This window comes from Theropithecus gelada, chromosome 10, assembly GCF_003255815.1.
Source record: "Theropithecus gelada isolate Dixy chromosome 10, Tgel_1.0, whole genome shotgun sequence".
Taxonomy (NCBI): Eukaryota; Metazoa; Chordata; class Mammalia; order Primates; family Cercopithecidae; genus Theropithecus; species Theropithecus gelada.
In genome coordinates, this window is record NC_037678.1 from 71,874,339 (window position 1) to 71,890,406 (window position 16,068).

The 16,068-nt window shown below is 45.5% G+C and overlaps 1 protein-coding gene across 5 annotated transcripts in view; it reads right to left on the reverse strand.

Moving 5' to 3' along the window:
* CSNK2A1 (casein kinase 2 alpha 1) overlaps nucleotides 1-4,860 on the reverse strand; it is a 76,057-nt gene extending 71,197 nt beyond the window's left edge. For 3 of the 5 annotated variants that reach the window (XM_025398558.1, XM_025398560.1, XM_025398559.1), the window contains exon 1: nucleotides 4,694-4,860. The gene's annotated coding sequence lies outside the window, so the exon portion shown is untranslated. The remainder of the gene's footprint in view (nucleotides 1-4,693) is intronic. The other 2 variants (XM_025398562.1, XM_025398561.1) reach the window with 2 other exon arrangements.
* Between the last annotated feature and the right edge of the window lie 11,208 nt (nucleotides 4,861-16,068).

Consider the following 16,068-nt stretch of genomic DNA (forward strand, 5'->3'; position numbering starts at 1 on the left):
CATAACATACTCAGGTTCCAGGGTTTATAGTATGGAAATCATAGGGGAGCCATTATGCTTACAACAGTCTGCCTTCTAGTTTCCAAGGATTCATCTCTCTCCCAAATGCAAAACACATCCATCCCATCCCAAGGTCCCAAAGGTTTCCCATCTAAAGCTTATTTCAAAAGTCCCAAATCTCATTCATCTATTCAGGTGTGGATGAGGTTCTGGGGATAAAACAGTAAGTCCAACTCCTAGGGCACAATTCCTAAGAAAACAAGTTCTCTGCTCCCAAAATACTATTGTGAGACAGACATAGAATAACAGTTATAAACATTCCAGTTCAAACGGGCAAAATGTAAAAGAAAATAGAGCCACAGGTCCAAAGTAGTTTCAAAATCTAGGGAATCTCTATTCCACTTCAAAGCCTGGGAAAAAATCCTCTCCAGCTTTTAGCTCCACCCCTCTGGGCTCTCCTATCTCCATCTGAGTCACCCTTCTTTTTTTACGAAAAGCAACACATTCACATGTGAGTAGTTTTATCAGCCTGCTTCCTATCAGTAGAATCTGGGGGGTCCAACAGCCCTATTACTTTCTGACTCTTTCAATCCAAAAGAGAATTGTTTATGTTGGCATAAAATTCTCAAGAACCTAACAGGCTGTGGAAGTATTCCACAGGGGTTCACTACATTAAAGTTCACATTCACAAATAAACCAGGCTGCACATTTAATACTTTGCTTGGAAATCTCAGCTAAATATACAAGTTCATCACTTACAAATTTGGCTTTCCATATAACCATAGGATAAAATTCTGCTAAACTTAGTTGCTGCTACGTAACAAGGGTCCCCTTTCTGCCCGTTTCCAATAAGAAAGACCTCACTTCTGTCTGGGCCCTCATTAGCAGAGTCACTAACATCCATATTGCTATTAAAAGTCTGTCCTAGGCCGGGTGCGGTGGCTCAAGCCTGTAATCCCAGCACTTTGGGAGGCCGAGACGGGCGGATCACGAGGTCAGGAGATCGAGACCATCCTGGCGAACACAGTGAAACCCCATCTCTACTAAGAAATACAAAAAATAGCCGGGCGAGATGGCGGGCGCCTGTAGTCCCAGCTACTCGGGAGGCTGAGGCCGGAGAATGGCGTAAACCCGGGAGGCGGAGCTTGCAGTGAGCTGAGATCCGGCCACTGCACTCCAGCCTGGGCGACAGAGCGAGACTCCGTCTCAAAAAAAAAAAAAAAAAAAAAAAGTCTGTCCTAGGCCTTTTCTTTTTTCTTTTTTGACAGGGTCTCACTCTGCCACCCAGGCTGGAGTGCAGTGGTGCCATTACCACTCCCTGCAGCCTCGACTTCCTGGGCTCAAGTGATCCTCCTGTGTTCTAGGCCTTTTCTATCATGCCCCTTAAAATTATTCTAACCTTTATCTACTGCCACTTCCATTTTTAGGTAATAGTACCCCACTCCTGGTACCAAAATCTATACTAGTATTCGACTGCTGCTATAACAAATTACTACAAATGTAGTGGCTAAAAATAACACAAATTTATTATTTCACAGTTACTTAGGTCAGAAGTTGGGTGGGCTTGGCTAGCTAGGTCTTCTGCTTAGGGTCTCATGAGGCCAAAAAATCAAGGTCTCTCAAGGTTGCATTCCTTGATGGAAACTCTGGGAAATTCACTTTCAAGCTCAATCAGGTTGTTGGTCAAATTCAGGTTCCTTCTGGTTGCAGGACTGAGGTCCCCATTTCTTGCTGGTTGTCAGCCAGGGACTGGTCTTTGCCACTAGAGGCTGCCCACATTCCTTCTGATAACTTTTCATGTGGTCCTCTCTAGCAAAAGCAAATGGAGTCCTTCTCAAGCTTCAAATCTCTCTGATTTCCTTTTCTGCCCATTTCTCTGACCCCAGTTGGAGAAAGTTCTCTGCTTTTAAGGACTCATGTGATTAGATTGGGCCCACCCAGAAAATCCAGGATGATTTTTCTATTTTAAGATTCTTAAACTTAATTACACCTGCCAAGTTCCTTTTGCCATGTAACATATGGTAGTTACAGATTCTGGGGATTAAGGTATGGACAACTTGGGAAGAGGGAGATGTAATTCTGCCTACTACAAATCCAACTCCTATGGAAGGGTTTTTTTTTTTCTTAAGATGGGGTCTTGCTATGTTGCCCAGGCTGGAGTGCAGTTGTGTGATCTCAGCTCATTGCAAGCTCCGCCTCCCAGGTTCACGCCATTCTCCTGCCTCAGCCTCCCAAGTAGCTGGGACTACAGGCACCCGCCACCATGCCCGGCTACTCTTTTGTATTTTCAGTAGAGACGGGGTTTCACCATGTTAGCCAGAATGGTCTTGATCTCCTGACCTCGTGGTCCGCCCCCCTAGGCCTCCCAAAGTGCTGGGATTACAGGCGTGAGCCACCGTGCCCGGCCCCTATGGAAGGGATTAAACTCACTTCCTAAAGAAAATCATCCCTTTCTTTAAGAGTGTGAAGTACAGGTGTACAAATTTTACTTACGTGAAGTAAAGTATATATACATACATGCATACATATGTCTTTACTTATGTGACACAAAGATTTATGTTCAGAGATAGAGACAATAGTAAAAACAAGCACTCACTCTGGATGAGTGAGTAGGCAAAGGAACTAAATGCGCAGTATGGAAAAGGAGTTGCCACCTGTTTCATCCTCAAACTGCAAGGCATTTCACCCATAACTACTTAGAAACTAACCCACGCTCCTCCTTAAATGTGTATTTCTCTTCTCTGTATTCCACAAAAAAGTACATAACTAAGCATTGTTTTGTTTTTAAAGAAAAGTCACCTCAGGGGGACCTAACTTTGTAATGAATTGATTAATCAATCTAAGCAAATTTCCAATCTTTCATTCAAGTCATACACCCTCCCCCAATAGCAAACCAAAGCCAAAAATTTCAAAGTCACAGAAGGACAAAAACATGCCCTGCTAAGACTGCAGGTGAACTTTTGAGAATACCACAGAGGAGAACTAGTATTGGTACTGGACTTTCAGCCCCAGGTTCACCAAGCCAGTAAAGCCAAATACTTACAACAAAAACCTACAACTACAAAGGTAATATTCTAAAGCCCTGTCTACAGTCAAATTCTTGACTATAAATTTTACCTAGAACAGAAAAGCCCCCAATATACCAGCTAGTCCCTTTACAGTGACAGGTAAAAGCTACTTACTACACTTACTACCTGCCAGACACTGTAGTAAGCACTTGACACAAATTGTCTTATTTACTCCTCTCCATAAACTCACAAGCTAGAAAATACCATCATCCCCCTTTTACAGACGGGAAAACAGGCTTAGAGAGTTTAGGTCACACAACTAAGTCGCAATGGCCCTGATATCTGACAACCTAGGCAGTGTGGTTTTTAATCACTGGGCCTATACTGCACTCCTTAGATGGCATGAAGTCTCCAATTCTTGGAAAAATCTTCCCTTCTTAGTTTTCTTTTCTTTTTTTTTTTTTTTTGAGACGGAGTCTCGCTCTGTCGCCCAGGCTGGAGTGCACTGGCAAATCTCAGCTCACTGCCACCTCCGCCTCCCAGGTTCAAGCGATTCTCCTGCTTCAGCCTCCTGAGTAGCTGGGATTACAGGCGACCGCCACCAAGCCCGGCTGATTTTTGTATTTTTAGTAAAGACGGGGTTTCACCGTGTTGGTCAGGCTGGTCTCGAACTCTTGACCTCGTGATCCACCCGCTTCGGCCTCCCAAGCGTTGGGATTACAGGCATGAGCCACCACACCCGGACTCCCTTTTTAGTTTTCATTTTCTCTCCTCATATCCCATTCTCGTAGAATTAAACAGTTGAAAAGTAATCAAGTCTTCCCAAATAATTTGCCATCTCTTTTTCAGAACTCTTTCCTCCACACAAAGCAATAGTCAAGATGCAACTTCTCCTGACCCTGACTCTGCTTCCCCAAAACAAACTACAGAAGCTCCACCCATCACCTGCTTAATCTAGAAATGTTCCAACACTGCAAAAACACACAACGAAAAACAAAATTGAAAAGTCCTACTCTTTCAAAAGGTCACCAACATATGTATACTCTTAGCCAAGCTTTCTCTCCATACCTCTTTTTCTATCCAGGCTCCTAACTAGTCCTTAACTCCAACTCTAGACGTTCTGCCCCACGTCTTGGTCCCTTCCCACTTTCTCCCCAGCAACTCCGCCTGGGGTTCTCTCCACCTCGCACCCACTCTGCAGGTGGGAAGCTCAGCCCCGCCCAGATGGACCCTAAGAAGGCCCCTACTCCAGCTGCCTAGTTCCGCCGCAGGGTTCACCGCACACTACCCAGCAGGCACCACTCCCTCCGCACCCTCCCCCAGCACCCCACTGCGGCCCCACCCCTCAAGTTCCCTTCCCCCTCTGACGACCCCCTCCTCCAAGTTGTCCCCTAGTCCCCACCCAGTCCGGCCCTTTCCTATGCAATAAGCTGGACTCCGGCAGCCGATTCCCACCCTCACATCGGCCTCTGCCCCCAAACCTCGCCCTCCGCCCTGGGGGGTGGCCCTGGGCCTCCCAGATGGGCTGCAGGGGCCTCGGTTGGTGTATGTGTGAAGGTGGGGGCAGGGGAAGGCAACGGGCCGCTCGGGAGTCTGCTGGAAGCGTGAGTGGCGGCCGCGCTCCGCTGCCCTATCCTGCGCCCACCCCACCCTCCAACGACCTCGCCTGGCGACTCCCAAGGTACCTGTGGTGGAAGCGGCAGCGGCAGTGGCCGCTCTCCCCTCTGCTCACACAGACAATATGGCGGCGGTGGAGGAGGAGACACACGGCTCGGCCGCCAGCCGCAGGGACCAGAGCGAGGCTGCAGCCGCGGCTGCCGGAAGCGGAAACCCCCTCCTACCAGGAGGCGGGGCGAGACAGCTTCCGACTCCGCCCCCAAAGGAATCTAGCTGAGTGCGGCCATGCTGGGCTGTCCTATTGTAGCCTTAGGGATTCAGTTCTGGCCTAGGGTGCAAAATGGAAGGAATTCCCAACGCAAAGCAGAATAAGGAGACTTGCAATAGTTACGCGCATTTTATTTCAATAGTGTTAACAAATGACAACAGAGAGAATACGAACCTCCCACTAGGTGAACAGTTGGTTTGATCCAAGTTAATATGGCGGTACCCAGGTTTCCCGCACTTCACCCAGCTGGCCCCTCCTTTCCTGAAAAGAACCATGCGCGACCTGCAGAGCTGTAGAGCCAAGCATTCTGGGAGCTGAAGTCCCTTTTGCTCTGACCCCCTCGTTTAAAATTAGGGTTTCAGCAACACTTTCTATTCAAACTTGGAGTTCGGAAGAAGTGAATGAAAGTTGGACCCTAGAAAGGGCATGGCGCAGGAGTCTGGGAAGTGAGGATACTAGGTCTCAAGAGACCAAGGCCCAATTCCTTCCTCCTACAGAAGTCTTGCCTAGAGCTCTGCGTTCAAAATATAGTGTTTTTTCCCCTTCTATCTGCCTCCCACCCCGGCTCTCCTTTCCCGAGCTACCTCCCCAAAACAGTCACAGAGCACCTTCTACCATGCAAAGTTCATCATGGTCTCCTCATGATCAAAAATCTCCCATGGACCTCTTTGTGCACCAAAGATAGCCCAAACTCTTCACTTGACATTCAAAGTCCTCCATAATTTGGCCAAACCCTCTTTTCCAGCCTCCTATTTTGCCACTCTCATCTCAAATTCCGGAAGCTTCCACCCACTAAAACTGCAAACAATTCCTGGAACTTAGCTGTGTTGCCTCCCTCGCTTTGCACTGGCAGTTACTTCTCTTACTGTCACCTCATGGACTGGATAATTTCTGTATGCCGATTGAACTAATTCAGGGATCCTTTCCTCTTGGGGTCTTCTCTCTGTTGAACTCCCTCAAACCCAGGCACTATCAGTTAGTAACCTGAGGACCTCAGTCTGTCTCCTCCATCAGACTGTGAGCCCCTAGTGGACAGAGCTCCATCTGATGATCAACCTCTCCTTTGCAGGCCCTGCTAAAAGCTGAAGCATCTAGGAGTTGCTGAAAGGAGTTCAAATGTTAGTCTCACCTCTGATGGGACAGAGGTGTGAGCACTGGAATGAAGGTGAGGAGGCCAGGTTATTTCAGTACCAACCATTATCCCTAGCTGTCTCAGAATAGCTGGTTGTCTCAGGAATAGGCCTCTCCACACTCCACAGCCCTCCTTTCACAGTTTGTCAGCTGACTAGCACCTCTGCTCCCAAAGAGGCATCTCCTGCCCACGGGGTTAGGGCCGGTGGTGGCTGCAGACTTATGGTGATGGCCTCAGGGAGGTGGCTGTGGCCTTCTCTGGACCTCATCTGCTAGGCAGCTTGTGACATCTGATCCCGATTGCCTGGGAACCCATAACAGTTTTTCTCTCAGTATCCTGTAACTGGTGATTCCTCACCTCTGGGCCTCAATTTCCCCACTTGTGGACTGAGGAGGTTATACAAGATAATCCCAAAGTTTCTGGGAAGTCATCTTTCAGGAAATGATACCCTTCTACCTACCTCTTGAACGTATCTTTTTGGCTCTCATGGCTTTGTTTTTCCCAACTGTATTCACATTTGTTTAACTCATAACAATTCATCATTTGCTATGAGCCAGACACTGTGCTAGGTACTAGGGATGTGTTATGAGCAAGACATACACCAGGTGCTTACTGGTGGAGCTCACCTTTTAAAGTGAGAAGCAAGTAATGCACAGGTAAACAAATGCATAAACAAAGTAATTTCAGGTAGCAATAAGTGCCACGAAAGGAAAAGATAAGTAGCTGTGAAGTATAGAACTTTAGCTTGAGTGGTTCAGAAGGTCCTTTTGAGAAGGAAACAGTAAGTGCAAACATCCCAAGGCAGGAAAGAGCATCACAAGTTTGAAGAAGGAAGCCATGGTGGCTGAAGCACTGCAAATAAAGGGAAGAAGAGGAAGAAATATGGTGGGAGAGGTGGGCAGGGCATTCAGGTAATGATAAGCTGGGTTTTCATCTGAGTGTAATGAAGATATTTCCCATTGCTTAGCCTTCTTGCCTTTCTGATCTCAGCCTCTCTCACAGCATTAGTTCTTCATTCTTCTTCCTAGTTCTGGCCTCTATCTGTGACTTCATTCAGAGGGCTCAACTGGGCACACATATACAACCCTAATACTCATGCAGGACATAATTGAAACCCAACTCCTGCCATCTACCAGGCCAACCTCATATAGGTCTCCCATCTCAAGAGGCTTACCATCCCAAGTGTTCACCTAGTTGTGGACTTAACATTTATCCTTAACTCTTACTCTCCCTGATCCCCCACATCACACCTCTCAGGCTAGTCTTTCTGCAAACAACAGCAGCAGGAGCAACAGTTAAGATGTTGAGAGTAATTGCACTGTGCCACACACTGAATGTTCATCATCTCACTTAATCCTCATGTCAGCCTGATGAGGCAGAAACCAAAAGTATCTCGCTGTACAGATGAGGAGACTCAGGTTCACAGAGATCATAGGCCATGCCCAAGGTCACATGCTGGAGATGGAGCTTGCATTTCAACCTGGGCTATTAGAGTGAGTATCTCTCTCTCTCTCGCTCTCTCTTTCTTTTGAGACAGGGTCTTGCTCTGTTGTCCAGGCTGGAGTGCAGTGGCATGATCATAGCTCATTATAACCTTGAACTCCTGTGATTAAGCGATCCTCCCACCTTAGCCTCCTGAGTAGCTAGGACTACAGACATGCACCACCATGCCTGGCTCATTTTTAATTTAGTAGTATTTTTATTACTATTATTATTATTGTAGATGGGGTCTTGCTATGTTGCCAGGGCTGGTCTTGAACTCCTAGGCTCAAGCAATTCTCCTGCCTTGGCCTCCCAAAGTGCTAGGATTTCAGGCAAAAGTTTTAATCATGCACTAAGAACCTAAGTGTATTAGCTTTCTATTGCTGCTTAACAAAATCACCCCCAAAATATAGTGGCTTAAAACAACAATAGTTTATTTTATGTTTGTGTGGATTGGCAGTTTGGACATGTCTCATCCGGGACAGCTCTTTTCTGCTCCAAGTGGTCTTTCCTGGCTTACTCTTACATTTGCTGTCAGTGAGCAGGTCAGCAAACTGGTTAGAACTCTATGGCCTCATTCACATGTCTGACAGCTGGTTGGGGTTGTTGGCTTGAGTACCTTGGTTCTCCTCTATATTGCTTCTTCAGTAAGCTAACTCAGGCTTCCTTACATGATGGCTTCCAAAAGAAAGAAAACAAAAGCAGCGAGATATCTTCAGACCTAGGCTTAGAAATAATATAGTGTCGCCGGGCGCGGTGGCTCAAGCCTGTAATCCCAGCACTTTGGGAGGCCGAGACGGGCGGATCACGAGGTCAGGAGATCGAGACCATCCTGGCTAACATGGTGAAACCCCGTCTCTACTAAAAATACAAAAAACTAGCCGGGCGTGGTGGCGGGCGCCTGTAGTCCCAGCTACTCGGAGGCTGAGGCAGGACAATGGCGTGAACCTGGGAGGCGGAGCTTGCAGTGAGCCGAGATCGCGCCACTGCACTCCAGCCTGGGTGACACAGCGCGAGACTCCGTCTCAAAAAAAAAAAAAAAAAAAAAAAAAAAAAAAAAAAAGAAATAATATAGTGTCATTTTCTCTGTATTATATTGCTCAAAGGCAGTCACATGGCCAGCTCAGATTCAAGGAAAGTAGAAATAGATTCCATTTCTTCATGAGAAAAACATCAAATCATACTGCGCAAGAAGTCATGTGTATAAGGATGGTGGAATTGTTGTGGCCACCTTTGCAAACATTATATCACATAAGTAACCATAGGCATGGAACTGGTTAAAGAAATTATGGTACAGTCAGACATGGAGCTATTCACAGCAATGAGAGCTAACATTTTTGAGCACTTAATATGTGTCACTGTACAAGATGCTTTACATCTATTAACTCATTTAATTCTCACAACAGCTCTCTGTGACCAGTACATTTTTAATCCCCATTTTAGAGATTAAGTACACCAAGTCTCAGAGAGGTTAAACAACTAGTCCAACATCGAACAGCAAGTGACAAAGCCATTGAAAAGAATGAGGACAGTATTATGTCCTGACATAGAAATCTGGCCCTGACATTCTGTTATACAATACAAAGCAAGAGACAAACAGTAGTTTGGTCAGAAAACATTTAAAAAGCACATTTAAAATATTAGGAGATGTGTGTGGTTTTTTTTGTTTTTTTGAGGTCGAGTTTCACTCTTGTTGCCCAGGATGGAGTGCAATGGTGCGATCTTGGCTCACTGCAACCTCCGCCTTCCAGGTTCAAGCGATTCTCCTGCCTCAATCTCCCAAGTAGCTGGGATTACAGGTGCCCACCACGCCCAGCTAATTTTTGTATTTTTAGTACAGATGGGATTTCACCATGTTGGCCAGACTGGTCTTGAACTCCTGACCTCAGGTGATCGCCTGTCGTGGCCTCCCAAAGTGCTGGGATTACAGGTGTGAGCCACTGTGCCCGGGTGGAGATGTATGTCTTATAAAAATTAGTAGAATAAAAATTTTTACATGTCTTATAAAAATTAGTAGAATAAAAATTTTTACATGTCTTATAAAAATTAGTAGATGTATATGTCTTATAGTTTTAGATAAATTCAGGAAGAATTTACTGCAAACTATTAATGGAGCTTATCTTTGAAGAGAAGAAAAGGAGAAAACTTTTATTTAAACACCTCTGTTTGTATTGCTTGAATTTTTTTTTTTTTTTTGAGAGAGGGTCTTGCTCTGTTGCCCAGGCTGAAGTGCCGTGGCAACAGTCACAGCTTACTGCAGCCTCAACCTCCAGGGCTCAAGTCGTCCTTGCACCTCAGTCTCCCAAGTAGTTGAGGCCACAGGTGTGTGCCACCATGCCTGGCTAATTTATTTTTATATTTTGTGGAGATAGGGTCTCCCCATATTGGCCATGCTGGTCACAAACTCTTGGGTTCAAGTGATCCTCCCGCCTTGGCCTCCCAAAGGGCTGGAATTACAGTAGGCACAAAGCCTGGTCTTCTTTGAATTTTTTTACAGCAATCATAAATTTTTATTTCAATACCTTATAAAGAAGAAAATGTTTTTAAAATGTCCTTCAGTTTGGCTCTCACCTATGTCTTTTCCTATTTGGTTTTATTTTTATTGTTTTTTTGTTTTCTTTTTTGATACCACCCCGGTCCAACCCCTTATCAATTCTGGCCCGAAGTTTTGTGGCTACCCTGAGGGCCCTTCCTCTCTCCCTCTGCAGTGCATCCCGCTTGCTGCAGGGGGACAGTTGATTAACCATCATGTTCCATTTTTGTCTAAGAGTTTTCAATGGTATTGCATTGCCTGCACAGACAGTCCAAACCCTTTGGCCTAGTGTATTGGGTGTTTGAAGTTTGACTCCAACTTGGTTGGATTCCAGCTCTGTCACTTGCTAGCAGTATAAATGTGAACAAGTTATTAGATCTCTCTGAGCCTCGATTTCCACATCTTTTTTAAAAAAATGAAAGACTGGACATGGTGGCTCATGCCTGTAGTTCCAGCACTTTGGGAGGCCGAGGTGGGTGGATCACCTGAGGTCAGGAGTTCGATACCAGCCTGGCCAACATGGCAAAATCTTGTCTCTACTAAAAGTACAAAAATTAGCCGGGCGTGGTGGCATGTGCCTGTAACCCCAGCTACTCAGGGGCTGAGGCAGAGAGAATTGCTTGAACCTGGGAGGCGGAAGTTGCAGTGAGCCGAGATTGTGCCACTGCACTCCAGCCTAGGTGACAGAGCAAAACTCTGTCTCAAAGGAAAGAAGGAAAGAAAAGAAAGAAAGAAAGAGAAAGGGAGGGAGGGGGAGGGAGGAAGGGAGGAAGGAAGGAAGGAAGGAAGGAAGGAAGGAAGGAAGGAAGGAAGGAAGGAAAGAAAGAAAGAAGGAAGGAAAGAAAAGGATAAAAGGATATAGCATTACATATTTTGTGGCAAATTAGATTACTGTTCAGTGACTGTTCACTTCCTCCCCCAGCCAGGGGCAATTGATACTTTCCTGCCCCATTAATATTAGGCTTGGCCATATGGTTTGCCTTGGCCAGTGGAATATACATATCAGTGAAAATGTGCAAATTCTAGCCTAGGCCTTAAGAGGTCTCTCTTGTTTTCAACTGGCTGTCTTAGAATTTTCACCTCTGCCTTGAAGGGTGAGCTGTCATTGGTGCCTTACATCTTTTGAAACAGACTTCCAATCAAGGTTGTGGTAGGCAAGTCTGAGATAAGAATAGTTTTTTAGTCTTTAGTTTTAGTTTGTATTAATTAAATTATAATTTATCGTTTTTCATGAACTCCATATTTTTGAATGAGAGGAAACTAAAGAGGTGGGAAGAGAATGTTCTGTCTCAATTTAGGAAAACAGTAGCTTCTATCCAAACCTCCAACATCAAACAGGCTAGTCCTAGAAGAATAAAAGACACACATAGTAGTTCTGAAATTGGGTCAACCCCAGCAGAGCCCAGCCAAGATCAGCCAAACCCAAATGACTACATATGAGAGAGGGAGAAATCAATGTTTGCTTCTATCAGCACAGAGTCTTGGGGTAGTTTGATATGCAACATTATTATAGGAATAGCCAACTAAAAGATTCACATCATAGGGCTTTTTTTCAGGGTTAAATAAATGAATACAGGAAACACCTTAAAAATAGACTGGCACATAGCAAGGGTGTAATCCATGTGAACTACTCTTATTGGGGGTGCAACTGTGAACAAAACAAAGCCCCTGTTCTCATGAATCTTATGTATGTGGAGAGATATATGGAATGGCGGCTGGTGGTGAGTGTTATGGAGGAAAATAAAGCAAAGACCGTGAAGTGGGCTCATGCCTGGTGAATTTCAGGAATGGTCAGTAGATAGGGCAGCTGAGCCAAATGAGTGGCTGATCTTGGCTAGGCTCTGCTGGGGTTGACTCAAATTCAGGTCAATTACATGTGTCTTTTATTCTTCTGGGATGAACCTGTTTGATTCCGGGGGTTTGTACAGAAGGGAAGACAATATCTCAGAGGTTCACAAGGGGCTGGATTGTGCACAGCCATGTAGGGCTATTGTGAGGACTTGCTTCTGCTCTGAATGAGGTGGGGAGCTACGGGAGAGTTTTGAGCAGATGGAGGTCAGGCTCTGCTATGCATTTTTATAGGATTTGTCCAGCTGCTAAGTGTGGACTAAATGGACCAGAAATAAGGGCTGAAGCAGGGAGAAAAGATAAGAAGCTACTGACACAAACCAGGCAAGAGATGGTGATGGTTTGAACCAAAGTTGGACTCCGAGGTTCTTTTCAAAGTAAAATCAAAAGAATTTACTGATAGATTTGGTATGGGGTGTTTGAGGAAAAAAAAAAAAAAAAATTGAGGATGACTCCAAGGCTTCTGGTCTGAGGAACTGAAAGAAAGAATTTGCCAGTAACTGAGATGAAGAAGGCTGTAGAAGAGAACTTCTGGGGGCAGGTGGAGAAATAGAGGAGGAATTAGCAGTTCCATTTGGGACTTGTTAAATTTAAGTAAGCTATGAGACTTCCAAGTGCAGATGACTAATCAGAAGTTAGATGTATGAATCTGAGCCCAAGAGAGAGGTCCAGGCTGGAGATGTAATTTTGGGGAGTTACTATGTACTAAACTGTGTCCTCCCCAAATTTATATATTGAAACCCTAACACCCAGTGTGACACTATTTGGAGATAGGACCTTTAAGGAGGTTAAAAGAGATAGTAGAGTGGGCCCTAATTCAACAGGACTGTTGTCATTACAGGAAGATGAAGAGATATCAGAGGTCATTCTCTCCCCATGCAGGTGCTCAGAGGAAAGGCTGTGTGAGGACACAGCTAGAAGGCAGCCGTTTATAAGCCGGGCAGAGAGCCTTCACCAGAAACCCTCCCTGACAGCACCTTGATCTCAGATTTCCAGCCTCTCAGTGAGAGGATCAACTATGAGAAAATAAATTTCTGTTGTTTAATCCTCTCAGTCTGTGGTATTTTTTTACGGTAGTTGGAGCAGACTACTACTGAGTCATCAACAGAGAAACGGTTTTTAAAGTCATGACAGGCCAGGCGTGGTGGCTCACACCTGTAATCCCAGCACTTTGGGAGGCTGAGGCAGGCAGATCACTTGAAGTCAGGAGTCTGAGACCAGCCTGGCCAACATGGTGAAACTCCATCTCTATTAAAAATACAAAAATTAGGCCGGGCGCGGTGGCTCAAGCCTGTAATCCCAGCACTTTGGGAGGCCGAGACGGGTGGATCACGAGGTCAGGAGATCGAGACCATCCTGGCTAACACGGTGAAACCCCGTCTCTACTAAAAAAATACAAAAAACTAGCCGGGCGAGTTGGCGGGCACCTGTAGTCCCAGCTACTTGGGAGGCTGAGGCAGGAGAATGGTGTAAACCCGGGAGGCAGTGAGCTGAGATCCGGCCACTGCACTCCAGCCTGGGTGACAGAGCGAGACTCCATCTCAAAAAAAACAAAACAAAACAAAACAAAAAAAATACAAATATTAGTCGTGTGTGGTGGCATAATCCCAGCCTATAATCCCTGCTACTCAGGAGGCTGATGCAGGAGAATTGCTTGAAAGCGGGAGGCAGAGGTTGCAGTGAGCTGAGATCGAGCCACTGCACTCCAGCCTGGGCAACAAGAGTGAAACTGTTTCATAAATAAATAAATAGCCATAAGGCTGGGTGAAATTGCCAAGGGAATGAATGTAGACAGAGAAGGAAGACCAAGGACTGAGCCGTGGGGCATCCAACAGTAAGAGACAAGGAACTAAAAAGGAGCCTGAGAAGGAGGAGCCAGTGGGGTAAGTGTCCTGGGGACCAAGTAAAAAAAGTATTTCGTGGAGGGAGTGCTGATATCCTGATCACCTGTGTCAGATGCTGCTGAGGGGTCAGAAAAGAAAAGAACAAAGAGCTGATTTACAAAGTGGAGGGCATTATTTTGACAGGAGAGAGTGTAGGTAGATTGGTGGGAACAAAAGTCTGATTGGAGTGGGATTAAGAGAGAATAGGAGAAAATATAAATATAGACATAGAAAGGAAGGAAAAAAGGAAGGAAGGAAGGGAAGGAAGGAAGGAAGGAAGGAAGGAAGGAAGGAAGGAAGGAAGGCAGGCAGGCAGGCAGGCAGGCAGGCTCTTTTTTTTTCTTTTTGAGATGGAGTCTCACTCTGTCACCCAGGCCAGAGTGCAGTGGTGTGATCTTGGCTCACTGCAACCTCTGCCTTCCAGGTTGAAGCAATTCTCCTGCCTCAGCCTCTCGAGTAGCTGGGATTACAGGTGCGTGCCACCACATCTGGCTAATTTTTGTATTTTTAGTATCAATGGGGTTTCACCATATTGGCCAGGCTGGTCTCGAACTCCTGACCTCAGGTGATCTGCTTGCCTCGGCCTTCCAAAGTGCTGGGATTAGAGGTATGAGCCACCGCACCTGGCCTGGAGAGCTCTTTTTAAGAGTAGAAAGCTTGGCCAGGCGTGGTGGCTCATGCCTGTAATCCCAGCACTTTGGGAGGCCGAGGCAGGCAGATTACCTGAGGTCAGGAGTTCGAGACCAGCCTGGCCAACATGGTGAAAACCCATCTCTACTAGAAATATACAAAGTTAGCCAGGTGTGGTGGCACACACCTATAATCCCAGCTCCTCGGGAGGCTGAGGCAGGAGAATCGCTTGAACCCGGGAGGCGGAGGTTGCAGTGAGCTGAGATAGTGCCATTGCATTCCAGCCTGAGCAATAAAAGTGAAACTACATCTCAAAAAAAAAAAAAAAAAAAAAAAAAAAGAGTAGAAAGCCAATGACTAAATGTAGAAGAATAGGAGTTGGCAACCGCCATAGGAGAGAATCATTAATGGACACTGCGGTAGTGGATTAAAGTTTGATGAGAAATAGGGCATTTGCGCAGTCTTAGAATATCTCCGCCCAAGATACTTATTAATTACAAAGGGTAAAATAGTAACTTTACAGTGGAGAAACCCAGCAGACACCACTCGACCAAGTGATAAAGTGAACATCACCAGTAGCGGGGCAAATTGACGTCACGTGACTTCCGAGATGATGCACTGAGTAGGACGTAGCGTCACTTCGGTGATATTTCTGCCAAAGAGGCATAATTGACTCATGAGGAGACATTACAGAAGCCCAAAGTGGCCGGGCGCGGTGACTCACGCCTGTAATCCCAGCACTTTGGAAGGCCGAGGCGTGCGGATCACGAGGTCAGGAGTTTGAGACCAGCCTGACTAACATGGTGAAAACCTGTCTCTACTAAAAATACAAAAAACTAGCTGGGCGAGGTGGCGGGCGCCTGTAGGCCCAGCTACTTGGGAGGCTGAGGCAGGAGAATGGCGTAAACTCGGGAAGCGGAACTTGTAGTGAGCTGAGATCCAGCCACTGCACCCCAGCCTGGGCGACAGAGCAAGACTCTGTCTCAAAAAAAAAAAAAAAAAAAAAAAACAAACAAAAATTAGCTGGGCATGGTGGCATGTGCCTGTAATCCCAACTACTCAGGAGGCTGAGGCAAGAAAATCGCTTGAACCCAGGATGCAGAGGTTGCAGTGAGCCCAGATTGCACCACTGCACTCTAACCTGGGCAACACAGCAAGACTCTGTCAAAAAAAAAAAAAAAAAAGAAGCCCAAAGTGAGGGATATCTTTGCAAAATAACAGGCCTTACTCTTTAAAAATGTTGAAGTGATAGAAGACAAAGAAAGACTGAGGAATAGTTTTAGATGAAGGAGAATAATGTAATTACAACTATTGAATGCCATGTGAGATCCTAGATTAAGAAAAAATCATTTTCATTTACTACAATATATATTAACTAGACAAGTGGTGAAATCTGAATAAGATCTGTAGATTAGATAATGGTTTTGCATCAATGTAAAACGTTCCGATTTTGGTTATTATAAGAGAATGTCCTTTCTTTTAGGAAATGTGCACTGGTTTTTAGGCCTGTAACTTACCATGAAAGAGTTCAGGGTTAGAGGAAAGAGAAATAAATGATAAAGCAAAGATGGTAAAATCTGGGTAATGGGTATTTGGCTATTCTGTTTTTGTTTTTGCAACAGGGTCTCACTCTGTTACCCCAGCTGGAGTGCAGTGGTGGGATAATA